We start from the raw sequence: 22442 nt of genomic DNA, 5'->3' as shown, positions 1-22442 counted from the left end.
TATTTAATTCGCCCGACCTGTTGAGAAACAGGTTCTTGACCTTACAATGCTACACCTTCTACCGTAGTCTCTTTACTTAGCTTCGTTTAGGGACACATGATTAGATCCTCAATCCATTCCTTAAATAAAATATTACCTCAGCCTTCTGAACTACCACTTTATCATTGACATAATAATTCAGGATGGAATAATGCTATCAGTCGAGACATTCACTACATGTGCACAGGAAAGGGAATCAAACATTAATTCAATCCAGCATTAACTCACCTATAACCCAGTTGATGGTAGTACAGGAGCCAGTCGATTCTTTAGTAGTCAGGGATCAATGCCGTTGTGCCTTTTCAGTACTTAATTCGTACTTCGTACTTTATTTTGTTTTTATGTCAAAAGTATTTCTCCAAAAAATTGATAAAAAGGATAACAAAACAGTAAAATCAATAAAGAATCAAATTCAATACAAAAATGATAAAAGGGTAATAAAACAATAAAATTCAATACAAAAATGATAAAAGGGTAATAAAACAATAAAATTCAATACAAAAATGATAAAAGGGTAATAAAACAATAAAATTCAAAAAAGGATAATAAAAACAATAAAATCAATAAACATCAATAAACTCAAGGGTATTGCCAGACGCTAATACCCAACAAAGTCAAAGGCACTGCCAGACGCTAGTGCACATACATAAATGTCAAAAATCATATAATCAAAATGCATACACAATAAAAAGGATTAAGTCAAAGATCATAAAAATATATTCAAAGTATATGCAATAAATGAGATAAGTCAAAAGAATTAATCATAAAAATCAACCAATCAATAATAAAAAACCATAAGAGAACAACAAAAAGAGTTAAATCAAATGGCCTAAGAGCAAGAGCAAGAGCACCGTCCCAAGTTAAGATACAAGACCTTACAGCAAACGGATGAAGCCAAAAGCGTGGATCAAGAGCGAGAGCGAGAGGTCAGTTTATCCTAGACCTTTATAGCATCATTGCCGATTTCAATAAACAATCCCCCAATGCGTCATTAATGGGTGACGTGTTCTTGTCATCTTCAGTGGAAAGTTTTAATTTTCATCACGTGTTCTAGCTGTCGTCCTTAGTGGAAAGTTTTTAACTTCATTAGATACACCCCTTATGTCTTATGCAGATGTTTTAGATTCTTTGAACATGCTGAGTGTTAGTTTCATTGTTTTGATAAATGTAACTTATGTTCTAAGTGAAGACCACAAGGTTCTATTAATACAACGTTCCTTCTAAGTGTTAACCATAATCGCAAGCTCGGCTTAAAAACATGTTCTGCTTACAAATTCACCCTGAGGTTAGAGCATGCCCTGCAAGTTCAAAAGTGCAAAGCATACAGATTCAATAAGTGCTCATAATAAGTGCAAAGCATACAGATTCAATAAGTGCTCATAATAAGTGCAAAGCATAGTTATAATATTTTCGATTTTCCAGTATATACAACAGTAAAAATGTTGACAACTTTGGAAAAGTACTTCAGACAGCTTAGATTTGATGTGCAACTACTAGAGAGACCCTTTCTGCTATAGTGGGAAGTGAAAATTTCATGTTCTGAAGCTTTATGCAAAGTTTTGGAACAATGCGTAAAACGCGTTTTCAGCCTGAGATAAGGTGGGTTCCGGAACGCCAAATGTAAAAATGTTGATAACTTTGGAAAAACATTTCAGACAGCTTAGATTTGATGTGCAACTACTAGAGAGACCCTTTCTGCTATAGTGGGAAGTGAAAATTTCATGTTCTGATGCTCGCCTGCAAAGTTATGGCACATTGGGTCAAACGCGTTTTCAGCCTGAGATAAGGTCGATTCCGGAACGCCAAACATAAAAATGGTGATAACTTTGGAAAAACAATTCAGACAGCTTAAATTTGATGTGCAACTATTAGAAAGACCCTTTCTGCTATAGTGGGTGCTGAAAATTTCATGTTCTGAAGCTTTATGCAAAGTTATGGCACAATGCAGAAAACACGTTTTCAGCCAGAGATGAGGTGGGTTCCGGAACGCCAATCATAAAAATGTTGATAACTTTGGAAAAACACTTCAGACAGCTTAGATTAGATGTGCAACTACTGGAAAGACCCTTTCTGCTATAGTGGGAGGACAACATTTCTTGTTCTGAAGCTTCCCTGCAAAGTTATGGCACAATTCAGAAAACACGTTTTCAGCCTGAGATAAAGTCGATTCCGGAACGCCAAACATAAAAATGTTGATAACTTTGGAAAAACAATTCAGACAGCTTAAATGTGATGTGCAACTATTAGAAAGACCCTTTCTGCTATAGTGGGAGGTGAAAATTTCATGTTCTAAAGCTTCCCTGCAAAGTTATGGCACAATGCAGAAAACGCGTTTTCAGCCTGAGATAAGGTCGATTCCGGAACGCCAAACATAAAAATGGTGATAACTTTGGAAAAACAATTCAGACAGCTTAAATTTGATGTGCAACAACGAGAAAGACCCTTTCTGCAATAGTGGGAGGTGAAATTTTCATGTTCTGAAGCTTCCCCGCAAAGTTATGGCAAAATGCGTAAAACACGTTTTCAGGCTGAGATAACGTCGATTTCGGAACGCGAAACAAAAAAATGTTGATAATTTTGGAAAAACACTTCAGACAGCTTAAATGTGATGTGCATCTACTAGAAAGACCCGTTCTGCTATCGTGGGAGGTGAAATTTTCATGTTCTGAAGCTTCCCTGCAAAGTTATTGCACAACGCAAAAAACCCGATTCCAAACTGAGATTAGGTCAATTCCGGAACGCCAAACATAAAAATATTGATAACTTTGGAAAAACACTTCAGGCAGCTTAGATTTGATGTGCAACTACGAGAAAGACCATTTCTGCTATAGTGGGACGTGAAAATTTCATGTTCTGAAGCTTCCCGGCAAAGTTATGGCACAAAGCAGAAAACGCATTTTCAGCCTGAGATAAGGTGGGTTTCGGAACGGCAAACATAAAAATGTTGATAACTTTGGAAAAACACTGCAGGCAGCTTAGATTTGATGTGCAACTACTAGAAAGACCCTTTCTGCTATAGTGGGAGGTGAAATTTTCATGTTCTGAAGCTTCCCTGCAAAGTCATGGCAGAATGCGTAAAACGCGTTTTCAGCCTGAGATAAGGTCGATTCCGGAACACCAAACATAAAAATGTTGATAACTTTTGAAAAACACTTCAGACAGCTTAGATTTGATGTGCATCGACTAGAAAGACCTTTTCTGCTATAGTGGGAGGTGAAATTTTCATGTTCTGAAGGTTCCCTGCAAAGTTATGGCACAATGCGTAAAACGCGATTTCAGCCTGAGATAAGGTCGACTCCGGAATGCCAAACATAAAAATTGTGATAACTTTGATAAAACACTTCAGATAGCTTAGATTTGAAGTGCAAGTACTAGACAGACCCTTTCAGCTATAGTGGGAGGTGAAAGTTTTATGTTCTGAAGCTTCCCTGCTAAGTTATAGCACAATGCAGAAAACGCGTTTTCAGCCTGAGATAAGGTCGATTCCGGAACGCCAAACATAAAAATGGTGATAACTTTGGAAAAACAATTCAGACAGCTTAAATGTGATGTGCAACTATTAGAAAGACCCTTTCTGCTATAGTGGGAGGTGAAAATTTCATGTTCTAAAGCTTCCCGGCAAAGTTATGGCACAATGCAGAAAACGCGTTTTCAGCCTGAGATAAGGTCGATTCCGGAACGCCAAACATAAAAATGGTGATAACTTTGGAAAAACAATTCAGACAGCTTAAATTTGATGTGCAACAACGAGAAAGACCCTTTCTGCAATAGTGGGAGGTGAAATTTTCATGTTCTGAAGCTTCCCGGCAAAGTTATGGCACAAAGCAGAAAACGCATTTTCAGCCTGAGATAAGGTGGGTTTCGGAACGGCAAACATAAAAATGTTGATAACTTTGGAAAAACACTGCAGACAGCTTAGATTTGATGTGCAACTACTAGAAAGACCCTTTCTGCTATAGTGGGAGGTGAAATTTTCATGTTCTGAAGCTTCCCTGCAAAGTCATGGCAGAATGCGTAAAACGCGTTTTCAGCCTGAGATAAGGTCGATTCCGGAACACCAAACATAAAAATGTTGATAACTTTTGAAAAACACTTCAGACAGCTTAGATTTGATGTGCATCGACTAGAAAGACCTTTTCTGCTATAGTGGGAGGTGAAATTTTCATGTTCTGAAGGTTCCCTGCAAAGTTATGGCACAATGCGTAAAACGCGATTTCAGCGTGAGATAAGGTCGACTCCGGAATGCCAAACATAAAAATTGTGATAACTTTGATAAAACACTTCAGATAGCTTAGATTTGAAGTGCAAGTACTAGACAGACCCTTTCAGCTATAGTGGGAGGTGAAAGTTTTATGTTCTGAAGCTTCCCTGCTAAGTTATAGCACAATGCAGAAAACGCGTTTTCAGCCTGAGATAAGGTCGATTCCGGAACGCCAAACATAAAAATGGTGATAACTTTGGAAAAACAATTCAGACAGCTTAAATGTGATGTGCAACTATTAGAAAGACCCTTTCTGCTATAGTGGGAGGTGAAAATTTCATGTTCTAAAGCTTCCCGGCAAAGTTATGGCACAATGCAGAAAACGCGTTTTCAGCCTGAGATAAGGTCGATTCCGGAACGCCAAACATAAAAATGGTGATAACTTTGGAAAAACAATTCAGACAGCTTAAATTTGATGTGCAACAACGAGAAAGACCCTTTCTGCAATAGTGGGAGGTGAAATTTTCATGTTCTGAAGCTTCCCCGCAAAGTTATGGCAAAATGCGTAAAACACGTTTTCAGGCTGAGATAACGTCGATTTCGGAACGCGAAACAAAAAAATGTTGATAATTTTGGAAAAACACTTCAGACAGCTTAAATTTGATGTGCAACAACGAGAAAGACCCTTTCTGCAATAGTGAGAGGTGAAATTTTCATGTTCTGAAGCTTCCCCGCAAAGTTATGGCAAAATGCGTAAAACACGTTTTCAGGCTGAGATAACGTCGATTTCGGAACGCGAAACAAAAAAATGTTGATAATTTTGGAAAAACACTTCAGACAGCTTAAATGTGATGTGCATCTACTAGAAAGACCCGTTCTGCTATCGTGGGAGGTGAAAATTTCATGTTCTGAAGCTTCCCTGCAAAGTTATTGCACAACGCAAAAAACCCGATTCCAAACTGAGATTAGGTCGATTCCGGAACGCCAAACATAAAAATATTGATAACTTTGGAAAAACACTTCAGGCAGCTTAGATTTGATGTGCAACTACGAGAAAGACCATTTCTGCTATAGTGGGACGTGAAAATTTCATGTTCTGAAGCTTCCCGGCAAAGTTATGGCACAAAGCAGAAAACGCATTTTCAGCCTGAGATAAGGTGGGTTTCGGAACGGCAAACATAAAAATGTTGATAACTTTGGAAAAACACTGCAGACAGCTTAGATTTGATGTGCAACTACTAGAAAGACCCTTTCTGCTATAGTGGGAGGTGAAATTTTCATGTTCTGAAGCTTCCCTGCAAAGTCATGGCAGAATGCGTAAAACGCGTTTTCAGCCTGAGATAAGGTCGATTCCGGAACACCAAACATAAAAATGTTGATAACTTTTGAAAAACACTTCAGACAGCTTAGATTTGATGTGCATCGACTAGAAAGACCTTTTCTGCTATAGTGGGAGGTGAAATTTTCATGTTCTGAAGGTTCCCTGCAAAGTTATGGCACAATGCATAAAACGCGATTTCAGCCTGAGATAAGGTCGACTCCGGAACGCCAAACATAAAAATTGTGATAACTTTGATAAAACACTTCAGATAGCTTAGATTTGAAGTGCAAGTACTAGACAGACCCTTTCAGCTATAGTGGGAGGTGAAAGTTTTATGTTCTGAAGCTTCCCTGCTAAGTTATAGCACAATGCAGAAAACGCGTTTTCAGCCTGAGATAAGGTCGATTCCGGAACGCCAAACATAAAAATGGTGATAACTTTGGAAAAACAATTCAGACAGCTTAAATGTGATGTGCAACTATTAGAAAGACCCTTTCTGCTATAGTGGGAGGTGAAAATTTCATGTTCTAAAGCTTCCCGGCAAAGTTATGGCACAATGCAGAAAACGCGTTTTCAGCCTGAGATAAGGTCGATTCCGGAACGCCAAACATAAAAATGGTGATAACTTTGGAAAAACAATTCAGACAGCTTAAATTTGATGTGCAACAACGAGAAAGACCCTTTCTGCAATAGTGGGAGGTGAAATTTTCATGTTCTGAAGCTTCCCCGCAAAGTTATGGCAAAATGCGTAAAACACGTTTTCAGGCTGAGATAACGTCGATTTCGGAACGCGAAACAAAAAAATGTTGATAATTTTGGAAAAACACTTCAGACAGCTTAAATGTGATGTGCATCTACTAGAAAGACCCGTTCTGCTATCGTGGGAGGTGAAAATTTCATGTTCTGAAGCTTCCCTGCAAAGTTATTGCACAACGCAAAAAACCCGATTCCAAACTGAGATTAGGTCGATTCCGGAACGCCAAACATAAAAATATTGATAACTTTGGAAAAACACTTCAGGCAGCTTAGATTTGATGTGCAACTACGAGAAAGACCATTTCTGCTATAGTGGGACGTGAAAATTTCATGTTCTGAAGCTTCCCGGAAAAGTTATGGCACAAAGCAGAAAACGCATTTTCAGCCTGAGATAAGGTGGGTTTCGGAACGGCAAACATAAAAATGTTGATAACTTTGGAAAAACACTGCAGACAGCTTAGATTTGATGTGCAACTACTAGAAAGACCCTTTCTGCTATAGTGGGAGGTGAAATTTTCATGTTCTGAAGCTTCCCTGCAAAGTCATGGCAGAATGCGTAAAACGCGTTTTCAGCCTGAGATAAGGTCGATTCCGGAACACCAAACATAAAAATGTTGATAACTTTTGAAAAACACTTCAGACAGCTTAGATTTGATGTGCATCGACTAGAAAGACCTTTTCTGCTATAGTGGGAGGTGAAATTTTCATGTTCTGAAGGTTCCCTGCAAAGTTATGGCACAATGCGTAAAACGCGATTTCAGCCTGAGATAAGGTCGACTCCGGAACGCCAAACATAAAAATTGTGATAACTTTGATAAAACACTTCAGATAGCTTAGATTTGAAGTGCAAGTACTAGACAGACCCTTTCAGCTATAGTGGGAGGTGAAAGTTTTATGTTCTGAAGCTTCCCTGCTAAGTTATAGCACAATGCAGAAAACGCGTTTTCAGCCTGAGATAAGGTCGATTCCGGAACGCCAAACATAAAAATGGTGATAACTTTGGAAAAACAATTCAGACAGCTTAAATGTGATGTGCAACTATTAGAAAGACCCTTTCTGCTATAGTGGGAGGTGAAAATTTCATGTTCTAAAGCTTCCCTGCAAAGTTATGGCACAATGCAGAAAACGCGTTTTCAGCCTGAGATAAGGTCGATTCCGGAACGCCAAACATAAAAATGGTGATAACTTTGGAAAAACAATTCAGACAGCTTAAATTTGATGTGCAACAACGAGAAAGACCCTTTCTGCAATAGTGGGAGGTGAAATTTTCATGTTCTGAAACTTCCCCGCAAAGTTATGGCAAAATGCGTAAAACACGTTTTCAGGCTGAGATAACGTCGATTTCGGAACGCGAAACAAAAAAATGTTGATAATTTTGGAAAAACACTTCAGACAGCTTAAATGTGATGTGCATCTACTAGAAAGACCCGTTCTGCTATCGTGGGAGGTGAAAATTTCATGTTCTGAAGCTTCCCTGCAAAGTTATTGCACAACGCAAAAAACCCGATTCCAAACTGAGATTAGGTCGATTCCGGAACGCCAAACATAAAAATATTGATAACTTTGGAAAAACACTTCAGGCAGCTTAGATTTGATGTGCAACTACGAGAAAGACCATTTCTGCTATAGTGGGACGTGAAAATTTCATGTTCTGAAGCTTCCCGGCAAAGTTATGGCACAAAGCAGAAAACGCATTTTCAGCCTGAGATAAGGTGGGTTTCGGAACGGCAAACATAAAAATGTTGATAACTTTGGAAAAACACTGCAGACAGCTTAGATTTGATGTGCAACTACTAGAAAGACCCTTTCTGCTATAGTGGGAGGTGAAATTTTCATGTTCTGAAGCTTCCCTGCAAAGTCATGGCAGAATGCGTAAAACGCGTTTTCAGCCTGAGATAAGGTCGATTCCGGAACACCAAACATAAAAATGTTGATAACTTTTGAAAAACACTTCAGACAGCTTAGATTTGATGTGCATCGACTAGAAAGACCTTTTCTACTATAGTGGGAGGTGAAATTTTCATGTTCTGAAGGTTCCCTGCAAAGTTATGGCACAATGCGTAAAACGCGATTTCAGCCTGAGATAAGGTCGACTCCGGAACGCCAAACATAAAAATTGTGATAACTTTGATAAAACACTTCAGATAGCTTAGATTTGAAGTGCAAGTACTAGACAGACCCTTTCAGCTATAGTGGGAGGTGAAAGTTTTATGTTCTGAAGCTTCCCTGCTAAGTTATAGCACAATGCAGAAAACGCGTTTTCAGCCTGAGATAAGGTCGATTCCGGAACGCCAAACATAAAAATGGTGATAACTTTGGAAAAACAATTCAGACAGCTTAAATTTGATGTGCAACTACGAGAAAGACCCTTTCTGCAATAGTGGGAGGTGAAATTTTCATGTTCTGAAGCTTCCCCGCAAAGTTATGGCAAAATGCGTAAAACGCGTTTTCAGGCTGAGATAACGTCGATTCCGGAACGCGAAACAAAAAAATGTTGATAATTTTGGAAAAACACTTCAAACAGCTTAAATGTGATGTGCATCTACTAGAAAGACCCGTTCTGCTATCGTGGGAGGTGAAAATTTCATGTTCTGAAGCTTCCCTGCAAAGTTATGGCACAATGCAGAAAATACGTTTTCAGAATGAGATAAGGTGATTTCCGGAACGCCAAAAGTAAAAATGTTGATAACTTTGGAAAAACACTTCAGACAGCTTAGATTTGATGTGCAACTACGAGAAAGACCCTTTCTGCTTTAGTGGGATGTGAAAATTTCATGTTCTGAAGCTTTATGCAAAGTTATGGCACAATGTGTAAAACACGTTTTCAGCCTGAGATACGGTCGATTCCGGAACGGCAAACATAAAAATGTAGATAACTTAGGAAAAACACTTCAGACAGCTGACATTTGATGTGTTACTACAAGAAAAATCCTTTCTGATATAGTGGGAGGTGAAAAGTCAATGTTCTGAAGCTTCCCTGCAAAGTTATGGCACAATGTAGGAAACGCGTTTTCAGCCTGAGATAAGGTGGATTCCGAAAAGGCAAACATAAAAATGTTGATAACTTTGGAAAAACACTTCAGACAGCTTAGATTTGATGTGCAACTACTAGAAAGACCATTTCTGCTATAGTGGGAGGTGAAATTTTCATGTTCTGAAGCTTCCCTGCAAGGTTATGGTACAATGCGTAAAACGCGTTTTAAGCCTGAGACAAGGTCGATTCCGGAACGCCAAACATGAAAATTTTGATAACTTTGGAAAAACAATTCAGACAGCTTAAATTTTATGTGCAACTACGAGAAAGACCCTTTCTGCAATAGTGGGAGGTGAAATTTTCATGTTCTGAAGCTTCCCCGCAAAGTTATGGCAAAATGCGTAAAACGCGTTTTCAGGCTGAGATAACGTCGATTCCGGAACGCGAAACAAAAAAATGTTGATAATTTTGGAAAAACACTTCAAACAGCTTAAATGTGATGTGCATCTACTAGAAAGACCCGTTCTGCTATCGTGGGAGGTGAAAATTTCATGTTCTGAAGCTTCCCTGCAAAGTTATGGCACAATGCAGAAAATACGTTTTCAGAATGAGATAAGGTGATTTCCGGAACGCCAAAAGTAAAAATGTTGATAACTTTGGAAAAACACTTCAGACAGCTTAGATTTGATGTGCAACTACGAGAAAGACCCTTTCTGCTTTAGTGGGATGTGAAAATTTCATGTTCTGAAGCTTTATGCAAAGTTATGGCACAATGTGTAAAACACGTTTTCAGCCTGAGATACGGTCGATTCCGGAACGGCAAACATAAAAATGTAGATAACTTAGGAAAAACACTTCAGACAGCTGACATTTGATGTGTTACTACAAGAAAAATCCTTTCTGATATAGTGGGAGGTGAAAAGTCAATGTTCTGAAGCTTCCCTGCAAAGTTATGGCACAATGTAGGAAACGCGTTTTCAGCCTGAGATAAGGTGGATTCCGAAAAGGCAAACATAAAAATGTTGATAACTTTGGAAAAACACTTCAGACAGCTTAGATTTGATGTGCAACTACTAGAAAGACCATTTCTGCTATAGTGGGAGGTGAAATTTTCATGTTCTGAAGCTTCCCTGCAAGGTTATGGTACAATGCGTAAAACGCGTTTTAAGCCTGAGACAAGGTCGATTCCGGAACGCCAAACATGAAAATTTTGATAACTTTGGAAAAACAATTCAGACAGCTTAAATTTTATGTGCAACTACCAAAAAGACCCTTTCTGATATAGTGGGAGGTGAAAATTCCATGTTCTGAAGCTTCCCTGCAAAGTTATGGCACAATGTAGGAAACGCGTTTTCAGCCTGAGATAAGGTGGATTCCGAAAAGGCAAACATAAAAATGTTGATAACTTTGGAAAAACATTTCAGACAGCTTAGATTTGATGTGCAACTACTAGAAAGACCATTTCTGCTTTAGTGGGAGGTGAAATTTTCATGTTCTGAAGCTTCCCTGCAAAGTCATGGCAAAATGCGTAAAACGTGTTTTCAGCCTGAGATAAGGTCGATTCCGGAACGCCAAACATAAAAATGTTGATAACTTTTGAAAAACACTTCAGACAGCTTAGATTTGATGTGCATCGACTAGAAAGACCTTTTCTGCTATGGTGGGAGGTGAAATTTTCATGTTCTGAAGGTTCCCTGCAAAGTTATGGCACAATGCGTAAAACGCGATTTCAGCCTGAGATAAGTTCGATTCCGGAACGCCAAACATAAAAATTGTGATAACTTTGATAAAACACTTCAGATAGCTTAGATTTGAAGTGCAAGTACTAGACAGACCCTTTCTGCTATAGTGGGAGGTGAAAGTTTTATGTTCTGAAGCTTTCCTGCTAAGTTATAGCACAATGCAGAAAACGCGTTTTCAAACTGAGATTAGGTCGATTCCGGAACGCCAAACATAAAAATGTTGATAACTTTGGAAAAACACTTCAGACAGCTTAGATCTGATGTGCAACTACTAGAAAGATCCTTTCTGCTATAGTGGGAGGTGAAATTTTCATGTTCTGAAGCTTCCCTGCAAAGTTATGGTAAAATGCGTAAAACGCGATTTCAGCCTGAGATAAGGTCGATTCCGGAACGCCAAACATAAAAATGTTGATAACGTAGGAAAAACACTTCAGACAGCTTTTATTTGATGTGCAACGACTAGAAAGACCCTTTCTCCTGATGTGGTAGGTGAACATTTTATGTTCTGAAGCTTCCCTGCAAAGTTATGGCACAATGCAGAAAATACGTTTTCAGAATGAGATAAGGTGATTTCCGGAACGCCAAAAGTAAAAATGTTGATAACTATGGAAAAACACTTCAGACAGCTTAGATTTGATGAGCATCTATGAGAAAGACCCTTTCTGCTATTGTAGGAGGTGAAAATTTCATGATCTGAAGCTTCCTTGCACAGTTATTGCACAATGCAGAAAACGCGTTTTCAAACTGAGATTAGGTCGATTCCGGAACGCCAAACATAAAAATGTTGGTAACTTTGGAAAATCACTTCTGACAGCTTAGATTTAATCTCCAACTACGAGAAAGACCCTTTCTGATATAGTGGGAGGTGAAAATGTCATGTTCTGAAGCTTCCCTGCAAAGTTATGGGACAATGCGAAAAATGCGTTTTCAGCCTGAGATAAGGTCGATTCCGGAACGCCAAACATAAAAATGTTGATAACTTAGCAAAAACACATCAGACAGCATAGATTTGATATGCAACTGCTTGAAAGACCCTTTCTGCTATAGTGGGAGGTGAAATTTTCATGTTCTGAAGCTTCCCTGCGAAGTTATTGATCAATGCAGAAAACGCATTTTCAAACTGAGATAAGGTCGATTCCAGAACGCCAAACATAAAAATGTTGATAACTTTGGAAAAACACTTCAGACAGCTTAGATTTGAAGTGCAATTACTATAAAGACCCTTTCTGCTATAGTGGGAGGTGAAATTTTCATGTTCTGAAGGTTCCCTCCAAAGTTATGGCACAATGCGTAAACCGCGATTTCAGCATGAGATAAGGTCGATTGCCGAACGCCAAACATAAAAATTGTGATAACTTTGACAAAACACTTCAGACAGCTTAGATTTGATGTGTGACTACTAGGAAGACCCTTTCTGCTATAGTGGGAGGTGAAAATTTCATGTTCTGAAGGTTCCCTGCAAAGTTATGGCACAAAGCGTAAAACGCGATTTCAGCCTGAGATAAGGTCGATTCCGGAACGCCAAACATAAAAATTGTGATAACTTTGACAAAACACTCATACAGCTTAGATTTGATGTGCATCGACTAGTAAGATGCTTTCTGCTATAGTGGGAGGTGAAAATTTCATGTTCTGAAGCTTCCCTGTAAAGTTATTGCACAATGCAGAAAACGCGTTTTCAAACTGAGATAAGGTCGATTCCGGAACGCCAAACATAAAAATGTTGATAACTTTGGAAAAACACTTCAGACAGCTTAGATTTGATGTGCAACTACGAGAAAGACCCTTTCTGCTATAGTGGGAGGTGAAAATTTCATGTTCTGAAGCTTTATGCAAAGTTATGGCACAATATGTAAAACACGTTTTCAGCCTGAGATAAGGTCGATTCCGGAACGGCAACCATAAAAATGTACATAACTTAGGAAAAACACTTCAGACAGCTGAGATTTGATGTGCAACTACTAGAAAGATCCTTTCTGATATAGTGGGAGGTGAAAAGTCCATGTTCTGAAGCTTCCCTGCAAAGTTATGGCACGATGCGTAAAACGCGATTTCAGCCAGAGATAAGGTGGGTTCCGGAACGCCAAACATAAAAGTGTTGATAACTTTGGAAAAACACTTCAGACAGCTTAAATTTGATATGCAACTACTAGAAAGACCATTTGTGCTATAGGGTGAGGAGAAAATTTCATGTTCTTAAGCTTCCCTGCAAAGTTTTGGCACAATGCAGAAAACGCGTTTTCAGCCTGAGATAAGGTTGGTTCCGGAACGCCAAACATAAAAATGTTGATAACTTTGGAAAAACACTTCAGTCAGGTTGGATTTGAAGTGCAACTACTAGAAAGACCCTTTCTGCTATAGTGGGAAGTAAAAATGTCATGTTCTGAAGCTTCCCTGCAAAGTTATGGCACAATGTAGAAAACACATTTTCAGCCTGAGATAAGGTGGGTTTCGGAACGGCAAACATAAAAAATGTTGATAACTTTGGAAAAACACTTCAGACAGCTTAGATTTGATGTGCAACGACTAGAAAGACCCTTTCTGCTATAGTGGGAGGTTAAAATTTCATGTTCTGAAGCTTCCCTGCAAAGTTATGGCACAATGCAGAAAAAAGCTTTTCAGCCTGAGATAAGGTGGGTTTCGGAACGCCAAACATAAAAATGTTGATAACTTTGGAAAAACACTTCAGACAGCTTCGATTTAATGTGCAAATACTAGAAAAAACTCTGTTTGCTATAGTGGAATGTGAAAAATTCATGTTCTGAAGCTTCCAAGCAAATTATGGCACTAAGCAGAAAACGCGTTTTCAGCCTTAGATAAGGTTTGTTCCGGAACGCCAAACATAAAAATGTTGATGACTTTGGAAAAACACTTCAGTCAGCTTAAATTTCATGTGCAACTACTAGAAAGACCCTTTCTGCTATAGTGGGAGGTGAAATTTTCATTTGCTGAAGCTTCTCTGCAAAGTTATGGCACAATGCAGAAAACGCATTTTCAGCCTGAGATAAGGTGGGTTCCGGAACGCCAAACATAAAAATGTTGATAACTTTGGGAAAACACTTCAAACACCTGAGATTTGATGTGCAACTACGAGAAAGACCCTTTGTGCTATAGTGGGAGGTTAAAATTTAATGTTAAGAAGCTTCTCTGCAAAGTTATAGCACAATGCAGAAAACGCATTTTGAGCCTGAGATAAGGTCGATTTCAGAACGGTAAACATAAAAGTGTTGATAACTTTGGAAAAACACTTTAGACAGCTTAGATTTAATGTGCAACTACTAGAAAAACCCTTTCTGCTATAGTGGGAGGTTAAAATTTCATGGTCTGAAGCTTCCCTGCAAAGTTATGGCACAAAGCAGGAAACTTATTTTCAGCCTGAGATAAGGTGGGTTCCGGAACGCCAAACATAAAAATGTTGATAACTTTTAAAAAACGCTTCAGACAGTTTAGATTTGAAGTGCAACTACTAGAAAAACCCTTTCTCCGATAGTGGGATCTGAAAAATTCATCTTCTGAAGCTTCCCTGCAAAGTTATTGCACAATGCAGAAAACGCGTTTTCAGCCTGAGATAAGGTGGGTTCCGGAACGCCAAACATAAAAATGTTGATAACTTTGTAGTGAAAGTGACGGATTGTCGGGTCACGGACGCCTGCGTCTGTGACGTGGATATTATGAAAAATAATATCTCCTCGAAAGTTTGGGGCACCACCTGAAATATAGTTTCCAGGAGACTATTAAGCTCTCTTGATTAACACTTAATTAATTAATTAACTGTGGTAACTTAATTAATTATTAGCGTAATCAATCTATTTATCTGAAGTCACTACTCGTGATGTAATGTCCTTTACTGATCAGAGGCTCTTAGATTGATTATAATACACTCCAAAGTAACGTGATCAAGACCAACGTAATTTTATAGATTTATTTAGGAATAAAAGAACAGAAAGAAACAGGAAAGATGCAGAAGTAGAATAATATGGTCCCAACAATATCGCGATGGAAACGCAAACCAGTTATGAAGCAATGTCAATACTGCATCAGACGCGTATGTAACTGATGGGAAAGTTGAGACGTTCTAGTCTAACTGTGAACCTCAGGCAAGTAATGATATTACTAAACCCCAACACACCACTCTGTGCAGAGATGACAAGCAGCGGCTTACTTTGGCGATGAATGGAGGGATGAATGGGATGGATGGATGGATGAGAGGGTGATGAGTAGATGCAGAAGGTCGGTCAGGAGGTGAGGGAGGAGGCAGGCGGCTTTGGAAGGAGGCGTCCTGGTTCTCAGCGTGGTGGCTTGGAGGTGATGAGGACCCGCAGCTTCAGGCGTCGATGGCACTCTTGGATCGTCTTCCGGACCGCCGTGGATCTTTCGTCGCAGACGGGGTGATCGTAGCTGGCAGAGAGCGGCGTAGGACCGAAGGCGTATCTTTCTCTCGTGCCAGGTGATTCACCGGTCTGAACAACCTTCTAGAGTGGTCGCCTTAATGACACACTCCAGGCAGCGGAAGGTTGTTGGAAGTTGGACTCGCGTACTCGTCACGGCCGCCGGCTGTGATCACGTGGTGTGACTGGGCCGTTCCTGAAGGAGGCTCTGGCTTGGCAGACCGCTGTAGGACGAGGGCGACGTGCAACTTTGGAGAAGTTCTCGATCACTCTCACACTTGGATGGGCAGCGAGTGGAATGCTGGCACGGCTTCAAGGGTGGAGGAGAAGCAAGAGTCTTTGCAGGAACTTGAGCAGGAACCGTCGAAGAAGTTGGTTGTAGTTGGTTGTAGGAGGCGAAGGAGCCAGAGGAAGCGGCAGAAGGAGGGCAAAGAGCGCAACCGAGGGCAACAGAGGGACAGAGGGGAGAGGAGCACAGAGGGACACAGAGGGCTGAACAGAGGGGTGAACAGAGGCTGAACCTCTGTAAACTGGGTCTTTTAAACTCTCATGAAGAGTCTCCTTGTCCAGTCTTGATTGGTTGAAGGAGTTCCATCACCTATTGCTGATTGGACGAGGATTTCCAAGCCTGGCCTTCCTCCTCCTCCTCCAACGGGGTCGTAAATTCCAGTCTTGAGATGGGAGATTTTGATCCCCCCAGTACCAGAGTTTTATTTGACAATAAAACATTACCTGAGTTGTAAAGTTGCTCACAATCTGTCAAAACTTTCCCATCTCAATTCAAGCATTCAAACGACACCAAACATGACCATTCTAGCACATTGTCTTCTTATAACGATCAACATAACAATCAACCATTCATGTCAAGTTTAACATCACATGTTCAGGGCATCTGGTTTGCTTGAACATCCTGTGGAAACCATGGGTTAAGTGGGAAACAAAAGTCCTTTTTCAGAAATACACATTAAGACACATTCACATACAAGTCTGTCTTTGTTCATCTGGAACCAGGAGAAGGGGGAGCTGTGTGTGTCCCCCACCAAACAGGGTTCACGAGTTGGTCAGGGTTTTTCCTCTTACGGCACAGCATCCTGGACTGTTGCTCTAGTCTCTCCCCCCTTTGACCATTCCAATGATTTATGGTCCTTATCGGAGGGTTCCGAAACCTCTGAGCTGCCAAAGGCATGGTGGGAACCCAAGGAGATGTCTCCGAGTTGAAGTTACACATTCGGGAAAAGTTCACCAGGTCCATGCTTGAATCTCTGGAGAAGGAATCACTACATATCCCCCCTCTTGGCGTCGTGTGGAATTGTCGCAGGTATTCCATCGGGGCCAAGATGAGTTGAGTCCTTCGGGTGGTCGTAGATGCCGCATGGATCCTGGTGATGAGAGTCACTCATACACTGACTGGTGTGTTCTAACATCCCCCACTCCCCTTAGTCAACTGAGAGAGAGTGAGTCAGTAGAATGACCCCCGGGGGTCCCATGCATTTAGCTAATATCACCTAGACCGAGGTTGATGGAAACTAGATTCACGAGGGAAGTGTAGTTAGGTGGGTGAAGGTGAACCCGGTTCACCTAACATTGTTTGTGGCGAAGTTTGGAGTTCGGACTTGAATAAGGGTAAGTTGAGAGGAACTGGTGAGACTACGTGAGGAAAATTGTTAGATTTATCCTTCTCAAGTTCACTTTATTTAATTTCTTGAACTAGGCATAAGACAGCTTCATAGTGAATGGAATAAGTGTGGCTTAACTGATGAGGAAAATGGTTTTTTTTTCAAAAAGAAGGAGAAGGAGAAGATAGAAGAAGAAGAAGAAGAAGAAACATGCAATAATCAAGATCGACACGCCTATGAACACAACTATCACAGAGACTAGATATGTTTTTTTTTTTGGTCAGAGAGATAATAGTTGACCTTTGAACTTGTATCAAGGTGGAGCCATGTTCTGCTGTTGGAGGAGCGCTTACATCATTAAGTCTTCTTGAGTGTTCTTTAGTTTTGGTTTGAACACCTAACAGCGATTAAACGAGTCCTTGAGATCTTTTATTCTTCTGAGAGAGAATGAAGCTGACGCTGACTATGGAAATTAGCAGGGTATTGGCTCCCGACCAAACACGAGTTAAAGGGGTAACCAGGTTTCTTATGGTGGTGTCGAGGTCTTGAAAGGCAGAATTGATAGGGGCCAGGTAAATGGTTTGTTCATGTTGTGTGTGTTGAACGAAGCGAAACATTAGAATATTTCAGTCTTGACTCCCTAGACAGTGATTTGATGTTAATTTTTAACCGTAAAGCTTATTCTCATGCATTCATCACACATTGGCCACTTCATCTTAACAGTAACAGCAACCAAACAGCAACCAAACAACACGGATATGACACAGGTGTAAATTCAATAACTTATCATTTTTATACAGTCTGTAGTTATGCTTGATGCGGGTTTTCGTATCAGCCTATCCTAGTTATTATCCGGTGTTAGTTTTTTTTTTTTGGAGATGTTGGGGTGTGGTGCCCTTTAATTTGGTTTCGGTGAGCCCAGTTGCAAGAAGATTCATTGCTTCTGGTAGATTTGACCAGGGGTCCCACCCAATCGGTTTGCAGGTCTGACTATGGGGAATGTGACTCCCCTGTTTCAGATTAGGTTGAGTCGGCTGGAACTGACAGCATGTTAAGCACCCTTTTATGTAGTCAGCTACATCTTGATGCATGCATGGCCAGTAGGCTACCTGCTGTAGTGCATCAACGGTTGCTTTGACACCCCTGTGACCTGTGCATGGTGCAACATGTGCATATGCTAGCATTACCCCCCTTAGGCTCAGTGGAACTGCAAGTCTTGGCGTGGCATGTTCATCTGAGACATAAACCAGCAAGCCATCAACCATGCGCAGTTTGTTTTTGACCGTGAGCCAGTGGGACAGTTCCCTGTCCGGCGGGCCGCTATTGGGATTGGGGACGTCATTGTCATGGTCAGCCGTGACGCTGCGAATGAGAGATGACAGGGTGGGATCTTGGTTCTGCCGATTTACCAGATCTGAGTTTTGAAAAACCTGGTCGCATGCCAAATGTAAAGATGTGTTACATTGTGTGGGAGTACTTCTGGATTGTTGGCGAGTTGCGGCCAACACGGATGGCATGGACTCTGTGTGGATCCGAGCAGGTCGAACGCTCCATGGCTTCCCGTGGGGAGCACCTTCTTTGGCCAAAGTATCTGTGAGGTCATTATACTCTCTGTCTCGGCTGGGAATGTGTGATTGACCCCGTACCTTCTTCCAATGCACTCGCATGTCATGGGTGCTGACTGGGTGATCACAGACAGTGAACAAGTCTTTGTGTTTCACTGGCTTGCGTTTGGCCATGAGGAAACGGTTGCGTTTCTGGCCTGGAAGGCCAGAAGTAGAGAACGGTGTCAACATTTGAGTTTGAGGGTGTTCGTGGGTTGCTGCACGGGTCGTGTCTCGCCGAGTCACCCCCATTTGCTACTGTATAGTAAGAAGGGTGTGAGTCATGCTCTAGCGGCAGAGGTTGACGAACTTGGGCCCAGATTTTAAGACGTTGGAAATCTATAATCGGATCAAACCTGTTGAGTAAATCTTTGCCGATAAGCAGAGGGATGTTGTTATGTGGTGACACATAGACCGGGTGGACTACAGTCATGGGTCCAATGGTCCAGTGTATTAGCGTTAAGGGGTTCAACTGTGTGCCAACGGTGGAGAATGCCCAGACATCTAATTTACATTTCTGTAATTTGAGAGTTTTATCTTGGGCGTGGGCAGCTCGCTGTAATTGGTCAAACACCTGTGTCGACATGGTAGTGATGTCTGCTGCCGTGTCAACGAGGGCTTCATAGTGAAGCAGATCTTCGAGAGTCGTGGCAAGGTAAAACTTGCGAGCCACCCCCCTTTCTGTCAACTCACCCAAAAGCTGTTGTGTGGGTTGAGCTGGGTGTTTGACCCATGAGTTTTCACCCAAGGGTGGCGAGTCCTGATCATAGTTGACGACTAGGACTGCTGGGTTTGGTGGGTTTGAGGTTAGGTTCTTGTCTGCCGGTGGTGTGGCTTGACTCTCAGTTGCCTCCAGGCCTAGTCTGGAGGGAGGCTTCTTTGGATTTTGTTCCTTGTACCACTGGGCGAACAGCTTGTACATCTGTTCCTCCTCAGGACTGGGATTTTTCTGATTGTCACTTTTCTTACGACGACGGTTAGCCTGGGAATCTGCTTGAGTGGAGGGGACCGGTTTTACGTGGCCATCTCCATGGTTAGCGTGGCGACGCCAAACGTTTCCAGGGTGTGGGGGTTTGTGGAAACCCGTCTGGTTGACCACGGACTGCGGTGGCGCTGTGGAGTCATCTGACCATGCCTTCTGTGAGAAGAATGCCTTACGGGCCTGACGAGGACTCGCTTTGCGCTCTGGTTGTCGGTGTGTCTGTGACAAAGGTTTTACTTCTGGCGGGGATACTGGTGCATCCCCTTCAAGTTCCATGTGGGAACTTTGGACACCCAGTGGCAGCAGTGAGTAAGGTGGTTCACCATTTTTCCAGTTGCCCAGCATCTGTTTTGCGAAGCCTTTATCTGCTAGGTCACGCAACTGAAAGCTATTCATAGTGCGGGGGCAGGCTGTCACTCCAAGGTGGTGGCTTGTGCCAGGATGAAGATTTCGGAGGAACAGGGCTTTGAAGTTGAGGTCTTCTTCCATATTTTGCTCATTTTTGTCACCGAAGAATGCTTGTCGGAGTCGGTGATAGTATTGAGCTGGTGGCTCATTTCTCCCTTGTTTGACAGCGATAGCTGACAACAGACCTAGTGAGGGTTCGGGGCTGGAGTATTCCCTCAGCATCATTTTGGTGAGGGTGTCAAAATCATTTTGAACAGCTGGTGGCTGCCTGTCAATGAAGTTGCCTACCTCCCTGCTGGATGTGATTTTGAGGAGGTAGATTTTGTCTGGGGTGGTTGCCTCTGGGAACCGCTGAAGGTGATATTCGATGTCCCTCAGATATGACCTGGTCTCTGTATTACCTCCAGGTTTGGGCTCAAACCGAGGTATGTTGCGAGCCAGTTTGTTTAGTACATTTGTGGTCAGGCCCTGTGTTGGGGCTCTGTCGGGTGGGGCTGCGGCTGCATAACCTCCCTGGTGAGGAGGGTTATTAGGCCAGTGAAGGGAAGCAGAGTCATAGTTTGGTTGTGATCTGCTGCCTTCTGGGTGAGCGGTCCACTGAGAGAAGGGATTGAGAGATTTAAAGGTGATTGGTTGTTCCTTGGAATCTCTGAGCAGAGACCCTGGCTTAGATGGGGGCTTGTGGGCCGCGTCTCTAGCTCTTTGGGTTTGCTCTACTGTGTTTTGCAGCTCATTCTTTGTCCTGCTAAGGTCTTCTTTGAGCTGACTTACATGGTCCTCTAAGGACTTTACGTGGCGGAGGAGGTGGTAGTCCTTTTCTACTTCTTCCTCCTTTTCCGCCGTAATTGAGTCAACCTGACTTTGGAGGGACTGGACCTTTTCATTGGCTTGTTGTAACAACTGCCTGGTTTTATCATGTTCGTCCAGAAGTCGAAGGTAGAGCTCTGTTTGTCGAGGTGCTTGTTTCCTTAATGCTTCTGACAAGGTCTCCACTTCTGCAAGTGCATCAGACAGTTCTTTCTGACAAAAGGATAATCTTGCCTCCACCCGCTTGAGTTCATTCTGAGAGGTCAGTGACTCAGCCAGGGCATCTAGGAGGTCTTGCGTTTGTTGATCTCTGACGGCCTCATGGTCAGTTAGATCTTGTCTCAGTTGAGACACCTCTTGAGTAAGCTCTAGGTTGTCTTGTTTCAGCTTACTAAGTTCTGTGGTGTTTGACTGAGATTCAACCATGTCGAGTCTCTCTGTTAAGAGGGACTCCCTTTGTCTCAGCAGGGCTAGGTCCTGTTGTCCACGCTCCCATTGTCGTTCCCTGTTTTCAATTTCTTTGTCTTTAATTTTTAATTGTGCCACCAAGTTCAGGGTCATGCAACTTAGGGCTTTAACCAGGGATTTATCTTTGGGGTCCGTGGACTCCAATTGGCTCATGAGCTGAGCGATATTATCATTGATAGCGTCAGGTTGATCTGCTGCCAGGGTTGTGCTATAACCTGGGCACATCTTATCAGTGATTGTGGCGAGCAGGTGCTCTAACGAATCCAGGTTTTCGTAGTCGACCGGGGATTCTCTGCTTTCAGCCATTTAACTTGGATGCGAGATTTAATTGTGTGGGCTATTTATGGACTGGTTGAATTATTTAATTAATAAGTAATTATTAATTAAAAAGGCAAGGTTTGTTTCTATTGTCGATGTTTCTAATTGAGTAGTGAGACAGCTATTCAATAAAAATATTCAAGTGTATCTGTGTATAAATTTGTAATCTTAATTCTTAATTAAAATTATTTTTATACACAAGTGGGGTTGGAATTACTAGGTTTGTAATTTTAAATCCAAACTGTAGTTTGACTTTGGGTTGGTGACAACAGGTGAAGCGTGTAAGCTGGACAGGTAGAGAAAGACTGTGGAGCAAGAATCTGCAAACACTGAAAAAAAAAAAAAAATAGACAAAGCTTTTTTTTTTTTTTAAACACACTGCACAATGGACAGGCAGCACCACAAGCATCAGCAATTTGCAGGATGGCAGAAAGCAAACAGCTAATTTGTGTGCAAAGCAAAACAAACAACACAAGCTAATCGTGGCAGATTAGCATTACCAGCTATTGCAGCTGCAGACTGTAACACCGCTAGTGGTGGCCTCGCAAGTAGCACAGCACAAACAAGGCACGGAGGCCCCAACTGTCAACTTAAACAAGTTGGCACTGTAACAAAATAAGCCAAAGACTAAAGTTATCCAACCTCAGTACCTTAGCATCTGACATGGTAACTAAACAATAGCTTTCACCGCAGTTAGGCTATCAGTAGAAGTGAGCATCACACGCCTTAGCATTAGCAACAACAAATAGCCTTCAACAGTGTTAAACCTATTGTCAATGGCAGGCTAGCTGTGAGCTGGCTAGCCTAGCAACAGTTGC

Source organism: Synchiropus splendidus, chromosome 2 (genome assembly GCF_027744825.2).
Source record: "Synchiropus splendidus isolate RoL2022-P1 chromosome 2, RoL_Sspl_1.0, whole genome shotgun sequence".
Lineage (NCBI taxonomy): Eukaryota > Metazoa > Chordata > Actinopteri > Syngnathiformes > Callionymidae > Synchiropus > Synchiropus splendidus.
Note: the sequence above shows the minus strand (reverse complement) of the source record.